Source organism: Fukomys damarensis, unplaced genomic scaffold, assembly GCF_012274545.1.
Source record: "Fukomys damarensis isolate Sample0158 unplaced genomic scaffold, DMR_v1.0_HiC HiC_scaffold_28, whole genome shotgun sequence".
Taxonomy (NCBI): domain Eukaryota; kingdom Metazoa; phylum Chordata; class Mammalia; order Rodentia; family Bathyergidae; genus Fukomys; species Fukomys damarensis.
The window spans coordinates 34,204,502-34,221,373 of record NW_022900940.1 but is presented as its reverse complement, the minus strand read 5'-3'; the positions used below and the strand labels follow the sequence as shown (position 1 = coordinate 34,221,373).

The 16,872-nt window shown below is 38.8% G+C and overlaps 1 long non-coding RNA gene across 1 annotated transcript in view; it reads left to right on the top strand.

Moving 5' to 3' along the window:
• Positions 1-8,752, top strand: part of LOC117283603 — a 551,579-nt gene extending 542,827 nt beyond the window's left edge. Inside the window, exons 4-5 of the long non-coding RNA XR_004514634.1 lie at positions 4,154-4,214; positions 8,584-8,752. This is a non-coding gene — a long non-coding RNA (uncharacterized LOC117283603). The remainder of the gene's footprint in view (positions 1-4,153; positions 4,215-8,583) is intronic.
• The last annotated feature ends 8,120 nt before the right edge of the window (positions 8,753-16,872 follow it).

The following is a 16,872-nucleotide window of genomic DNA, read 5'->3' as shown; positions in this document are numbered from 1 at the left end:
AATGTGAAGCCACCATTTCATTTTTTTCTTTCTGGCTAGAGATGGTGGAAATGTTCATCACCCAGTGTGAAGTAATATGTGAAACAGGTGTTTTATTCCCTAGCAGGTAAAATGGGTTTGATTCCTGTGAGATGTAGACATTTCAAGGCTACCAGCAAGAGGTCCAGATGGTGTGTATTTTCATATCTAATATTATATAAAAGATTTCAAATGTATCCTGACTCTTAACAAAACCATAAATTCACTGCTTATTGCCATGTTGAACAGCTCTAGTAGCTACTAATTAGTATCACTGTTTTTGTTTTGCTCTTCCAGGGATCACTAGCATATCTAAGCCTTTTCATTTTTAGCTTCTGGTAAAAAGACAAAGAATTCCAGGGTAGGAGCGCATCTCACTTAAGGGCCAGCTGCATGTAGAACATTAGAACTTTAGGGGATATAAAAAATGTTTATGGAGCCACAGGTGGAAACATGGGTTAAGCCTTTTACAGAAAAGCTCTTTCAAGATTGAGGACAGATGCCTTTGGCTTTCCCTAGTCATTCTCTGTTTGGTTATGTCACTATTCCAGAAATGTTGTCAATCATCTTTCAAGGATAATGACACCAGTAGCAAGCCTTGTCACGAGTTTATTATGAACCAGGCCTTTTTCAGATTATACTACCTACACCCTCTCATTCAGTATTCCCGATCACCCTTGGAGACAGAAGTATTAGCTCTGCTACAGATACGACAGCAGAGTTTTAGAAAGTTCCAGCCACTTATTCAAGAGCCAACGCAGACCTCATGAGTAGCAGAGCCTTCATTCTTAACAAGAACACAGGGCTTCCTCTTTTTCTCATAGCACGGTAGCCCAGAAGGCACTGTGAATCTTATATCGGAAAGAGTCCTGCAGGATATGTGAATAAGCCATTTTGAAGGAAGGAAGTCAAGTCAGCAATACACTAACTTAGTGTTGTTCCCATTCGAGGAATCATCTGTCTAGGATGCATGAGGGGCAGCCCATGCTTCTTAAAAGCCAGAAGCAGTGTGTAGCCTCCTGACCTGTTTCTCTGCCTCCCACTCTTTTATGCCAATCACTGTATCAACTACAGCTCTGTGAAAAGAGCACTCTGCTTCTACATACGAATATTTATTTAATGTGCTCTACTGAGTGCCTGGCAAGGGAGAGAAACGTGGGAGCTAATACAGTACTTCAGAGAAAATCTCACATTGCTCATATTATAAACCAGTTCCTCTTGTTCTCTGCTGAGAAGAATCAACGTAATTGCCTTCTCAGACCTAGATCCCCCAAGGTTTAAACTTCCACTAACACTAGTCTGTGCAAATATCCCTCATTAGTTCATCCTCAAAACCTAGGCAGGAAGAAAGTAACACTGAAAGAATCTGGGCTGCTGTTCTCGACCTTCGGTTTGGCCATAAAATTGTCTTTGTGATTTTCCAGCCAGCCCTCTCATCTCAGGGGAGTCCAGTGCTCTCATCTCCAGAAGTCTTTGTGTAAGATAATGCTTCAGAGTTCCTATTTCTTGAAAGGGCAATACCTTAATGCCCATTCTTATGCTCTGGCCATAGCTTGGATGAGTGGGGACTCCCCGATGAGTAAATGATTATTTTGTTTAGATGGGGCATGATTGATTGCATAGAAACTCTAACATAAGAATTCTAAAACCCATTATACAGAAATTTAAATGTGGGTATAATTTGCCTGATCTTACAGATGATTCTCACAAGGAGAATTTTAAAGAAATATGATAATATTTCTGGTAAGTTCTGTGGAATGAAGTTCATTGTTTCATCACGCTATTTGATCCCTCCCTTGTTGTAGAAGTGTTGATGTCTTAACTTTATAGAGAGCCAAGAGAGCACTGTGTACAAACTTAAAGCCCTCAATTTCTAACATTTATAATGACTTTTGCAGACATAGATTGCTTGACTTTAATTTATCTCTTCGGTCTGTTTTTTTTTTTTTTTCATAATTGAGAAAGATTTTGACCAATGGGGTTTAAACAGATTTTCTTCTTCCATGCTCAACTGCTGCATGAAGGAAGCCCTGTCTTGCCTTTCTGTTCAGGTGTGATGTGCAAAAAGTCAGCTATAAAAGAAAGGGAGGAATAAATGCAAGTTACCTTCCTCACAGAACAAGCAATCTCTCCAAATCCAAACCCCAGAGTGTGGCTCCGGATTCCAATTCCATTTCTCAATGATATGTGTTTTGTGTCATCTCTTCTCCCCCTTTATTCCTGCAATATTTGCATTTCGTGTTCTTACTCTCTTAATGCCTGAGCAATTTGAAACTCTCATACTTAGGCAATTCCCAGATCTCATTCCTAAAGCATTGTGATTCCCTTTCAGCTTTTCAGAGGCATGTGTGCTGGGGAAGGCACCGAGTCCTCCCTGTCAATCCAATTTGTGATAAGAATTTCCCCCAGGTGCCTCCATTCCATGGTCTCTGTGTTGCTTTGTGCCTGGTTGGCATCCTTTGGGGAAGCATTTGTATTGCTTTTTCATCTCAAAAAAGATACTCTAGTCACAAACCAGTCATCTGCCTGTTAAGCTGTATTTAGAACAAATCACTCTGAAGCAAAACAACGACGACGACAACAAAAGAGCTACGCTTATTTCTTTCTAGACTTTTAACAAAATGTTTGATGTTACGGAGATTTCCAAACAATTATTGTGAAATTGGGGACTGTTGTTCACATGATTTATTTACCATATATAGAGAGCTCAGCTGGAGAGCTGCTGTCAATGATACTCCTGGTGAAGTTTTAGTGGAGAGTTGGAAAATTGGTGAACCTTTTCTGAAGAGGCAGAACACTTTCAAAGGATAAGAGTTCGCAGGAGTCATGTGCTTAAAAGTCACAAGATACAGGAAAACCTACCCCACTCCACCAAAGGGTGCACCCTTGCTTTGAACATTTGGTTTCATACTCAGAACTGGTCAGTTATTCAAAGAAGGGAATCCCTGGTACATTGAGGAATTGCTTAGTGCTTTTCACAGCTTTCTGTGTCATAGGCAAGGGGCATATATTTCTGTACATATGTTCAAACACAAAACAGGGGAAAGAGAATGTGTAACAGCACATTTCATAAAAGTCAAATCCCAGACCCCAAAAATCCAAAACTCTCATAAAACTTTACACATGAGAAGTGGTACACTCAAAAAGAGTGCAACCCTATTCTCTTGAACAGTTTTTCTGTCTCTCAGTGCAGGTCCCAGGACATCCGCCAGTTTCCATTCTACAGAGTAGTGCAAAAGGAGGCCAGAAATAAAAAGGAGCAGTGGGACTGTACAAAATAATAAAAATGAAATAGAGAAGGTGTGAAGTTAGATATTTGATTTATGTGTGGAAAACCAGTGCTGAGAATATTGTTATGGGCCTGGCTCCTGGAGGCAAGATTTGTTAGCAAAACCTGTCTCTAAATATTTATGCTCAACTAAATAATTGCTAAATAATTTCAGTTCTCAGCTGAAAATATAGACTCAGGCCTGGCCTAAATTAGCAGACCCATGAGACGGTATATTGGTATTTTACGCAGTGGTACTCTTGCTCAGTGATACTTTTAACTTTCAGCATATAATTAATATTCTTTTATAAAAGTCTTTCATGCCCCACATAGGAAGGATTCCTCTGTAAATATTTCCCTAAAATAAACGAAGCACTTAAAGGAGTCCATTCAATAACATTTGCTTTAGGATTAGTGAAGAAATATGGAGTGTTGGCTTTTGCACAATGTGCCAAGGTGAATTCTTTCATTTGCTGGCCTTTGAATGTGAGGTACAGTGTGAAAAGCGGGGGAGGTAAGGGCTTGCTTCATCACCTTGGATGTGAACTTCCTGAGAATCAGCACATGTTTCCAACATTCTTTTTATGGTCATGCCTGGTGCTTAGTGAACCCAAGATTAAAAGCAGAACTCTAATCTACAGAGACGCTAGAAGAAAATATTTTGAATGAACCCAGAGACATAGAAGAAGCATCATTATTTAATTCAACTACCAGAGAAACATCCATAAAATTCCCACATTCTTCTCATATCAGAACAGGAATTATTGTAGATGTTTTTTAACCAAAAACCAAAATAGTCTAAATTCAAAAGGAGTTGCTTGAAATGGAAACCTGGGCTTATATTTCTCATTTTTTTTCCTCTCCTAGACCTATATCATACAACGAGACCTGGAGTCTAGAGCAGATGCTGCCACACCAAAGTTATATGGTAAGTCATTTCCCTGCTTTGAGCTGCAGTTTTCTCATCTGAGAGTGGGAAAGTGGATGTGAGCCTTTCCAGGTAGCTCTACCCTGCAGCTATTCATCTCTGACTTTAAAAAACCATGATCCCCAAACAGAGAATAAGAGAGAGGAAGCAACTGACAAAAGAAATCATTTCAGTGGAAGAATTGAAGGGGTTGAAATAAATATTTTTTATAGTGGAGAAAAGGAAACCTGGCTGTGACTTTTTGTTACTGTTCCCTGACCATGGCTTTCTGAAACAATGTATTAATATTACCAAAAGACATTTTGAAGAAAGGAAATTATTTATCTAAAGCTAATCACATATGTATATTTCCCCAAGAGTACATATGTGCACATGCCCACGCACTTGTGTTTTAAGAAGACTAAGAAATGGAGAGGGTTTCTTTTTTTGTTTTTGTTTTTTTTTTCCTTTTCATACCAGACAGAGATATGAGATGGGGCTTTGCAATCTAACACAGATCTATTTTGTCCGCTATGCAGAAATAACATCATGTGCATTTAGAAAGCTCTGGATCTGTTTAAATCAATTAAAGTAAAGTTAATGTATTTTGATATCTGAGCTCTTCCCTTATTGAGGTAACTCTGCAGTGTTTTCTTCTCGGAGCTCAAGGTGATGAAAAATAGACTTATTTACTCTATTACATCTTACAATGCTGGCGTCAACATTTTTCTTCTTTAGTTCTGTGAAGCCATGAGATAACTCCATGTGGCTCTGAAACTGCTGCGAGCCCTCGTGCCACCTTACTCAAGGGTATTTTTCCTGTTCAAGCTGCTGTTGTTTTCAATCTGGAGATAAACACACACTTGATAAAACTATTTTAATGATGCTAATATTAATACTTTTGTAGAATCCTTTATCTGCTAGTAATAGCTTTAAAGAGTTTTCTGAGACTTTGTCATCTCATGCATTTTAATGGAATATCAGGTTTATAATTAACAAGAAAAATATAGTAGCTCCACCTCTTATGTCTCTCACATTCATATAATGATTACCAGTGGAATATTTGCTATTTTATACCCTTTGTAGGCCAATCAATATTTTGGTGAATGGAAAAGTCTTAAGCAGAGAATTGTAGTGTAAATAAATGTGAAACATTAAAAGTATGCTAAATATTATAGCCAGTTGATTATGTAAATTTAAACAGTGTAGGAGAAAGGAATTGCTTATTAAATTAGTCTGTTTTTAGTTCACTCTGGCATTGTTTATTATACACCATAGCCAGATATTTCATAAATAGACTCCTTTTACAACCTGGAGGTTTGGGGAAAGCCAGCTGAGTAATGAAATGGCTTATGGTCTTGGAGCTGTGATGGAGAGAATTTATCTTATTATAATTTCCATTGTGCAGCTCAGGCCATCAGAGAGAAAGAGAGAGAGGGAGAAAAAGAGGGAGGTGAGGGAGAGGGAGAGAGAGAGAGAGAGAGAAAGAGAGAGAGCGAGAGAACTCTGATAGACATTTCATACCAACATTAGTACCTGTTACATCAATCTGTGAATTGGTTGATTTTTATCTATATCCTGCTACTGATCTTCATAAAAACAGTAGACTAAAGTTTTCTATTAAGAATTCAATGAATCAATTTCAGTCAGAATAGATTTGAGTATCCAACTGTGGGAGTATCTACAGTTTGTGACTCAAGAGTTTGGGAATTCCTAAACAGTTCTCCAAGTGACTCAGTGACATGGGGACAGCTTGGAATAATGGATTTGAAATTCAGTTACAATCTAGGAGAGAGACATCTGGTCTAGTGTTCTGGATTCTATTTGAGAACATATTGTGGAAAAAGAATAACCAAAGAATAAAATGTTGGCATTTCTGTGTCTTGGAAGCCAAGAAGGATGGCCCCATTAGGCTATTGGAAAAATTCAGCTTCCACATAGGTAAATCCTAATTTTGAAGGCTTCTCTATCTACCCAAATCTGATGCTCTTAAATTAACTCATTCCATTTTTTCAATTTCTCCAGTTTTCTAGTAATTTTGGTGTTCACTAAGTATTCACTCTTGGGCTTCTCTACTTAGAGTGCATTCCAGCCAATGACCTGGTCCCTACAGAGCCCCAAAACTCCTTCCCATCCTTGTAAGAATAGGAATTTATCTGCTTTTCAAAGTCCTGGCTCTATGTTCTTTGCACTTTGTTTCCATAGGCACTCTTCCTGCATCTTTTCCCCCTTCCCATTGGCCTACAGCACGGCTCCTTTTACTTCATACGAAAAGACAGTTTTCTCTTTGTACCTCTACTCTTGTGCTACTGATTTCTCCTTTTCTTCAACAGCTCAAACACTTGAGAAAGCATTCCACTGCTCACTGCCTATATGTTTTGGTTTTGGTGCCCACCATCTCATGGAATTCACAATGTTGATGGTCCTCAGTGACATTTTTGATAGCAAGTACAGTGGCCTTTTCTCTATTTGAATCTGCTTTCATTATTCTGTCGCATGTGAGTCAACAGACCACATCCCATTCCTGAGATTCTGCCCTTCCTTGACATTCAGGATACTGTGCCCTCTCATTCTTTATTCCCTGATGGATGCCTTTATGGTTCCTTTGTTTGTCTTTTCAAAAGTAATTCAGGTGTACACATGCGTCATATATATTACCCAGAACTTTAATGGGTTAAATATGTGGTCATTGTCATTTTACAGATGCAGGAATGAAGACTGAGAAAATTTAAATAACTTTCCTTGCCTTGGGATTCTCTCCTACTCCACTAGTAAATATGGTGATGTCCAAGGGTTGGTTTTAAGCCTCTTTTATTTCCTATCCACCTGCTCAGCACTGATGATTTCTTCCAGTTTTGTGGATTTACATACCACCTGTTGGATGATCAATCTCAAATTCATAGCCTGCCTTGATTTTTCTGCTGGCTCCAGATTTATCCATCCAACTTTCTATTTTTCAACATCCTGGTAAAGATGCTAAATTGGCATTTTAAAGTTAACACAGACAAATGAGAAATAGCTTAACTTACATCAAGTTCACCCTTCAATTATCTTCCTAGCCTCCGTAAATGGCACCATCATCCCGCTCAGTCGCTCAATGAAGAAATTCAGAGGTCATCACTGATTTCTCCCTCTTGCTCCTTCCCAACACCTAATCCACCATCAAGCCCACTCATCTTCCCTCCAAATTGTGTTTCAAGCCCAACTTAATTTCTAATTCCATTGCCATGATTCCATTCCATTTGCCTTCCTATGTTGCCTTTGAACAAGTCTCCCCTTACACTCTGGCCCCTCCAATCTGTTCCCCGTCTAGTAGTCTGCATTTTAACACATGAGTCAGAACATGTCATTTCCTTTCATCCCCTTAAGACTTCCCAAGAAACTCGGTATACCGCCCCAATTCTCCAGCTTCATTGCCCTTTGTTTCCCTTATTACATACTTCTGATTCTTTCTGGGCACTTTTGTATACGCTAATCCTTGACTTTGACACAGCTTTTATAGTTAAATTCTTTGATTTTCAGTTCAAATATAATTTTGCCACATATGTACAACTTTGGTCACCTCATAAGAAGTGGCCAACCCAGGCCCCAAATTACCACTTTCATATTACCCTACTAATTTCCTTCACAGCCTGAAAGTGTTTTCTTTACTTAATTACTTATAATTTGGCCTCTGTCTCCACTCTCATGCATAACACTGAGAGAACTTTCTTGCCATGGGGGCAGGGTTCTTCATCTAGTATACTCACTATTGTATCCCAGTGCTTACAAAAGTGCTGAACCAAGAGTTGTTGGGGTGGGGGCAGGGGGAAGTAAAAAGAAAGTGCGTTCTGTGCGTGTACTAATGAATGAACAATTTACAACAAATGTATTCATTATGCATCACAAACATGAACTACTCCTACTAGTAATACATACCTGAAACATGGAAGATGTTCAACAGTATTTATTTAATGAATAGATGAATGAATGAGTGAGTGATTTCTGACTTGGATAAAATACTGGGAGAAAAAGAGGATTATTATTCATTGTAGTATGCCTTGTAGGTAATGTGACTTTCCCACAAAAAAACGTGTGTGGACTATGTATGGCATTCCTGAGGTCTTAATTAGGATTCTAAAAGGAAGACCTAACATTGTAAATAAATTCTTGACCATATTGAAAGCATGCTTGATTCTTCTGCTGTGTTTTGTTAACCAGTGGTACGATTATGCTATCTATGGTGTTATCATACGTAATTAATGAATTAATCAATTTACTTAATTCACAGGCATAAAGATATTCTGTTTTCTAATGTTGTCTACTAATTATGCAGTAAATCAAGGCTTTGAAGAGTTTCAACAACCATTCATTTTTTATGAATTAATCTTTCTTTGGCTTTCTTCTCTAGGGGTAAGCAAATAATGCAAACACAGACCCAGGGATACACGAAGTCTGAAGGTTAAGGGCATACAGAAGATGTCACTGAATATAAAAATATATAGGGAATGAATTTGCAAAGGGTATTCTAATGTCTCTGGCATAGCCAGGGCCAGTCTGTGCCAAGACTAGGAAAGACCTTGTGGTGAAAGGGTAAGTAAGTATCATGATCTTGCTTTCTTAAAGAAAGGTGTCAAATTAAATGTGCAATCCATAAAAAGATAATAAAAATATATAAGCAGTAAAAATGACAAAAACCAGAATATATAGCAGATGTACAGCTTTGCCCATTTGGATACTAATGCCTACCTAGGAATAACTACCAAATACTAGCACTGTTGCTTTGCTACCATTTTTTGAGAACCTACTATGTGTCATAACAATACTATTTATGTACACAGTTCTATTTGATCAACTCTGTTCATCAGATGATGATGTGATGGATGTTAATTTCTATGTGATGGGTGTTAATGTCTCCATTTTGAAGATGATAAAATAAGCTTAGTTTATATTCATGGTTTGTGAATGGTGGAGTTGCAGTCTAGCCTCAAATAAATTTGACTTCAAAATACGTGCTCTTGAAAAGAAAAAAATTTAAAGTCTGATATTGTCTTTGGCATCCAAATATAGACATGTGGGAGTTTCTGCATATGAGGAATATGATTCCATTTTGAGTATGACTTTATAAAGTTATTTCTCTTTTATCATCCTATTATTTTTAGCATTCGCTGTCTAGAGAAAATGAAATGCATGTCACTCGAGGGCATAAACCATGTTAGATGTGATACAACATAGAATGGCGGGGTCTGTGGCAAAATAAAAAACAAATGTCTAACCAAAGGATTTAAAATTCATTTTAAGATGCTGTTATAAATTCAGCTGTGTCTTCAGATAGGTGTAGTGCTTCATGCCTGTAATCCCAGCACTTGTGAGGCTAAGGCAAGAGGATCACCGTAGTTCAAGGCCAGCCTGGGCTACATAATGAAATCTGTTTTTCTTTTTAAAAAAACATTGTGTCTCCAAAAATGAGATACTTTGAAGCCCTAACCCCTAGTACTCAGCATGACAGCTTATTTGGGAGTAAGTTTCCCGCAGATATAAATTAAAAAATAGGTCATACAAGAATACAGTGGGTCCCTATTCCAATATGGCTGGTTCATTTATAAAAGAAGAAACTCAGGTAGGGACCCAAGAAGAATACCATTTGGAGACAGAGGATTGGAGTAATGCATCTATAAGCCAAAATATGCCAATTTCTGCCAACAAACAACCAAAAGAAAAGAATATGTAAGGAAAAATTCCTTAAAGGTTCAGAGGGAGGGAACACAGCTCTTGTTGATATCTTGAGTTTGCACTCTTAGCCTCCAGAACTAATTATTTTATTCTATCCATTTAAAGGACTCTCTCTGTTCTACATGGGTATATTGTGCAGTATTGATGAGAACTAACCAAAACTGTTGACACAATGATCTACACAACAAATATAATCATTGAATGTGAATAAATCAAAGCAAACTAAGGCATGGTTCTGAATTTCTCTGATTTTAAATAACAAACTATAAAGCATTTAGTATGTTTTAGATAATATCCAAGAGTTTTCTATTAACTCATTCCTGTCTTCATACATTTATTTATTAGAAATTGCTACTAACACCTCCATTTTATATGGGGGAAATTAAGAAATACAGAGAGTAAGTGGCACCCATGGTCACAGAGCTCATGAGTACCAGAGTTGGGCTCAAACCCAGGGGTCTGGTACTGGAGTTCAAGGTATCTGCCATTATGAGATTCTGCCCACCGAAGTCAGGGGAGACTACGATTGCAGTCTTTTCCATGAGGGCGGTCACCCCACAGGGAGGAGCCACAGCAGTTCTGGGAGTGATCCTTCCTCAACCCGAGGGTTCTTCACGCCCCCTAGAAGGGCAGAGGTGGGAGGAAGTAGACAAGTCAAGCAGCGTTTCACCCTCTGAGTCTTTACATTCCTTTCCCTGCATTTGTGGCTTTTAAGCTTGAACATGCATCAGGATCTCGCCAAGGGCTAACTTAAAACCCTTCTTGGGCCACAACCCTCGAGTCTCTGATTCAGTGGATTGGGATGGAACCCCAGACTCTTCATGTCTCAGAAATTCCTGAAGAGTGTTGACGCTCTCGATCAGGGAACCACACTTTGAGAACCGCTGCTCTAAATTATATCACAGGATTCCCAGCCTTTCATTTTAAATTACTGAGGAAAGCTTTCAGTCTATGCTTGCATTCACCAGTCTAAGGAGCTCTGAGAGCGACAGCTGTCTCAGCCAATACACTGATCAGAATTCAGACCAATCAATGTTTTTATTCGAAATCTATTTTCATAAATTGGCCATAGATTTTTATTATATACATTACCAAATTTCTGCAACTTTTGTATTTGCTCTAACTGTAAATTTCTCACATTGGTCTAGTGGAGAACAGATGCGGGATACGCTATGTCAGGAGTCGGATCACTACCTAATCTTCACTCAGAGGCCTTTATGTAGATGTGAATGAATTCAATCAGAAATCAATCTGAATCTGAATGATAGTTCAGCAGCCTGGTGAAACATACTCTGAGCTTTGTCTTTTGGAGATGTTAAGCCTTATGTATATGAGACACATTTTTTTTTCATGATGGTCAGTACGGTCTGAATTTTATTTGGGGATATGAGGCAAGAGTTGACACACTTAAATTTGCCACCCTCTCACCTTCAAGGTGGCCAATGCTAACTTACTCCAGTCCCAGAATTTCTTATATCTTTTGTTTTGTGGAACAGAAACTGTATTCGAGTTTTGTTTCCAACTAGCATTTGATGCCAAGCATCTAGAGACAATAACTTAATTGTTTTGCCATTGTATCCTTTTCCTAATTACCAGTATCCAAAAGACACAGTTTTCTGATGATAGAAGCTCTTCCGACTCCATGTTCCAATTTCTGTATCAGGGCTCTGTGGTTGCAAGCAAAAGATACTAAAACAAAAGACTGAATGGTCTTACTAAATGGATATGAGATAGTCCTTCAAATTGGAGAAAAAGCCAGAACAACTCTGGATGGCTAGGTAGCAGAAATCAACGGGCAGTCTCTCTAGGTACATACATGGTTACAATACATGACCTGAATTTTCAGTTGAAGACTAAAGCACAATATTCACATTCCAGTAAGAATGTGAATTGGTCATGTGCCCACTCTTTTGCCAGGAGAAGGTGGGCCATGTTGATGATCAGCCTCATCAAGATTGTGCTCAATACCATATCCAGAAAAGGAGAAAAAGATAATGGGCAAGTAAAAGCAGACTGTCTACTCCACTCTTGAAACCCAGTTTACACAATGATGTTTCATTGTGTACCTCTCTGGTGCACGTGAACAAGGTTTTTAAGTTATGACAAGTTTGCATATTTAGAGGATCTTTATTTTACAAAAAAAAATTGACTGCAGGTGAATCTGTTTTCAGGGTTGTCTTTGTTCTTATTTTGGCTATAGTCAGTACAAGATGATATGCACCTTCTTGATAAATCACAGCATCTTTTTAAGGACAGCAAAATGAAGAAGACAGAAGTGGGTTTTAATATCCAGGAGTATAATAGTGTAAATCTCCTTTAAACTTAAACCATATGTGCTTACAGAGCAGTTGAAAATAAGTCTGAAAGGCATTAATAGCCTTGACTAAATAGAAACAGACATCAAGCTAAGCACACAAATCGCCAGAAAACCAATGGGATGATAGAGAAGCACAATAAATACAATCAAAAAGACTCAATCAAATGTAGAATGCAGCACATCAAAGGTAAAACCTTTACCTATTATTAATTATGACAGTAATTTCTATCTCATAACATTCTACATAGCAACTGTAACCAAGACCATCTGCATTTTAAACTGAAGGTGCCTCATATGCTAACGGGAAGTAGGATGTAAGTACATATTCTAGCAGCAAGGGAACACGATTGAGCAACATCCAGGCATTCCTGCAAACCACCACTTGTCGTATTTGATACTGGAAAAGTATCATCCTCTCTATTATGTGGTAGCATGTAATTCTGAAAGGAGTTTGAAAAAGGAAGGCCCAGTAGTTTAGGATCTAGGCTTCTTTGTCACCTATTTGAACAAATGCCATTAAAAATAATGCCCTCTTTTCATAAGTACCACTCAACCAAAGTGTAAATACTATCAAATATCTTTCATCTAGAAATAAGTGAACAAAAGCAGAATCAGGTATGGCTAAGAATTCTCTGTAGGTAGGATGTATTTTGTGTGTGTGCACTGGGGACTTGCACTGAGCTATATCTTTCACCCATTTTAAAATTTTTTATTATGACACAGGGCTTGCTAAATCAGTAGATTGCCCAGACTGGATTTGAACTTGTGGGCCCCCTGCCTCAGTCTTGCAGAATGCTAGAATTACAGATATGCACCACTTAAGCATTTTATTTTAAATTAATCTTGTGATTTCTCTCATGTCTGCTAGATCAAAATCTGCTTTCCAGGATTCCCTTGTTTCCATTCATATGAACCTGTAGAATCCTCATGCCTGCTTTCCATATCTTTATGTTATGACAACCCTGTGCACTAGACAAGTTGAGGCCTCTTTCTTAATCTCATTAAAGCAAATGTTGAGTTAGTCATATGAAAACTCTTAATAATTGAGCTAGTTTTCCCTGATAAACCATTAATTGGTGCTTACTTTGGGTATTCAGGTCAACTCCAGTTTCTTTTAACGGCTTTTAATAAAACACATACTTTTTGAAAAGTGTCCTATGGGCTGAGCACCTACCGAACATCTTACGTGCGTGCTATAATTTAGATGAGTGTCCCTCGGTGGTCCACGTGTTAAATACTTGCTCCCCAGGGCAGCAGTGAATTTTGAGAGCAGAGACCTACTGAGAAGTGCTTAGGCCATTGGGGGACCTGCAAAAGGCCCTGGCCTCTTTTTCTCTCATTCTGTCCTTCCTGGTTTGAGATAGGAGCTCTCACTCTGACAAGTGCTGCTGCCTTCGTGAGAGTCCTGAATCAATGGCTCTGATCTTACATTTGAACATCCAAAATCAAGAGCCTGAATAAACCTCTTTTGGCTTCCCAGGTAGCCTGTGCTGAGTATTTTGTCATAGAGCATCACCTCAAGCACACATTACTCCATTTTGGGAGGTGAGTACTTCGAGTGGACATCTGTTGTTTTGGTAGTTTCCTACGTGAAACCCATATTCACAAGGTGTACACAAGTGTCTGCCTCCCAGGCTCCCTGCAGCTAAAGTACTGATGGGCCATAAATTTAACCTAAATGATACACCCGTGTAAGACTTCATGCGGCACCGAGTGGCCTGAAGTAGGAGGCTTCCCATGGATGGGGAGATGCGATTGTTTTTCTGACGTGAATGGTGTCGAAGTGGGTGGTGGGGGTGGATGCGGAACAGCTCCTGTCCCCTCAAGCTCACGAAGCCACTATCATGAGAGGATCTTCTGCCCATTTAATTCTTCACCATCACTTAGGGTGTTTCTCTTTGTTCCTTAAGAGTTCAGCTGATTTTCTGAGTTGCCTAATGTCCTTTAATATTTATGGATTCACCATAAAAATAGTGGCCAACATGGTATTAGTAGTATCGTTCCTCTTTAAAATACAGTGAGGCAAACAGAAGCTAAGTATTGTACTTCATCTTCTGCCACACAGAGTAAAGAAGTACTGGAGCTGAAATTAAAAATCAGTGACTTTTTAATACTTTGTTTGTACTGTTAACTTCTCTCCCCAGAGGAGGCAATATTTTGAATTGTTCCCAATTACATCTTCCTTGGTATATATTTGTGCCTGGTCTTTTTTAATGACCAATTTTAGGCTATGATGACATGTTATTTTGTGGGAGAAAAGAAGCCATAAAAAAGAAAATGTCTTCATGAGTCTTAGGAGTTGCACTGCAAAAGCCTGAGAAGAAAGGGAAGATCTGAAGTCATCTTGGGAAGCTAAGCAAAGAAGAATAAACATGCAAACCAAAGATTTTCAGGTTAGACTCTCTTTTTCAGAGGCCTTTACCTGAGGTATGTTCATTGCAGTCATAGCTTTTGCAAAGCATAATCTAAAAATTAGAGAATACTGTGGCAGGAGACATCAGAACTGCCTAAGCTTCCCTATCTTCGTGAAAGGGGTGTCAGGTCTATGTTATATGGCGTTGGTTTAGTTACATTTTACAATGACGTGTTTGTTTGGATGGCTGTTGGTTATTGCCCCTCCTCGCTGCCAGAGTAACATGCATCACTATTGGAACACCCAGCCGTATTTTTCAGGATGGTTAGGGACTCTTGGCTGACATCATTAGTGCAGCCTTTTGAATCCCTTCTTGCTAATCTTCCCGACATACTGCTTAGAGTTACATAACTCTCCAGCAATGCTCTGCTGAATGTCATTTGACTTTGTATTTAGCTTGCTCTCAAGGATCTGTAAAATGAGTTTTGAGATGTCCATATCCTTTGAATAGGCAAATAGTCTTGGTTTCTGAGAAAGCTATCTTTGTATGTTCGGTTGAATCTCTCTGTATTTAGAACACTCTAGTGCCCTTCTTTGTTGCTTTATTAATTAGATACTTCAATGGGTCTTTTAAAATTAAAATTCCCATTATTATATTTAAATCACAGCTTCATTGTTATTATAGACTAATTATACATCTATTTTTTTAATTTTTTGTACCGGGGATCGAACTCGGGTCCTTGTTCTTGTGAGGCAGGCGGCAGTGCCACTGAGCTAAATCCCTGGCCCATAATGATCCATCATTTTTAAACTTCAATTACTTTTTTTCCAAGGAACATTAAGTATTACATAAAATGCCTGTAAAGAATATGGTCCAAATTACTGGAGTTGGATTTTCTCTCTCTAAAAGCTTCTCTAAAGATCATAGATTCAGGAATTTAAACTTTTCAAAACTAATGACTTGCAGTCTCTTGCATCAATCGGTGCCTACTTGGGACAAAGGAACTAACTACAGGTCCTTTAGTACAGAGAAGTTTGTATTAGGAAATAATTGGAAAGATATGGGAGGAACAGAAAGGGAATGAAGAGAGAAAGGCAGCCCAGATATTGACAGCAGCAGAAAGTTGCGCTAACCTCTAGGTCTGGAATGACAAACGGAAGAGGTTATGGAGCCAGAGTCCAGGTGCCAGCGTTTTCCTCTAGGGAGCTGCACCCACGGAGAAGACACAGACACAGCTGGAGACAGCCATATGCAAAGAAATGGAGAGGAAGCAGGCTTCTCCTTCCTTCCCCATCCAGGCTCCTGCCAGGAACCCCGCTGACAGAGTCTGACAGCCAGTTGGGAAACACACCTTTCAGTCCTCTTCCATACACGGCAGGAGCAGGGAAGGGTAGGAAACGAGTTGAGCAACAATAGTTCAACGGCTCCCACAACAACCTAAAGAAATTTCAGAGCGGCAGCAGGATTGTGTCTCAAACGGTTTCTATTTATTCTTCCACCCATAAGTTATTTAATAGGGCTTTCTGCAGTCAACTGTCCTATGAACAGTCTCCTTGCATGAAAAGCTGTGGTTCTGGTAATACCCACAAAACATTTTCTTATGTCATAAGATTATAGTTATTTTTTAAATATTGGTTTATTTGCCCTGCCTTATGAGCTATTTATTTTTCTTTCTTCTAAATATAGAACCCAAGATAGTGTCAGTGCTAATGAAGTCTCATAATAATTATTATTAGCATGCTCTTATTCCATAAACTGGCAAGTTTCCGGTATGCCTTCAACTCCATTCCCATTATTATAATCATGTAATATCTAGCAATAACATCACATTAAAATTTCAAAGAATTTTTCTATGTTCCCTGACAAAATAAAATCTTTACTTATTTACAGATTACGCTTTCTATTTTTAGTCCTAAAAGAATGCCGTTATGAGGAAGTTTCTAGGTGATAGTATTGAAGGTAGCAGAAAGAAAATATGGTATCTGATATTTCACTAAAGTTCTGAACAACGGTCAGAGGCCAGTGGGGCACCAGGTGGAAAGGGGGAGCAGGTGACCTGGAGCTTGTGGTATAGAGGGAGGGAGAGGCCACTTAGGTTATTCCACAAATATTTAATAAGCACCTACCATATGCCAGGCCCCATGGCAGCTGCTGGCAGTGGAGTGGAAAACAAGACAGACGCATTTGGTGCTTTCATGGGTCTTATTCTCTCCTGGGAAAGATGAACAAAACAAGTTTAAAAACTACCGTCATATCAGGTAGGAGGAGACTGGTGGCTGAACGAGTAACCCAAGGG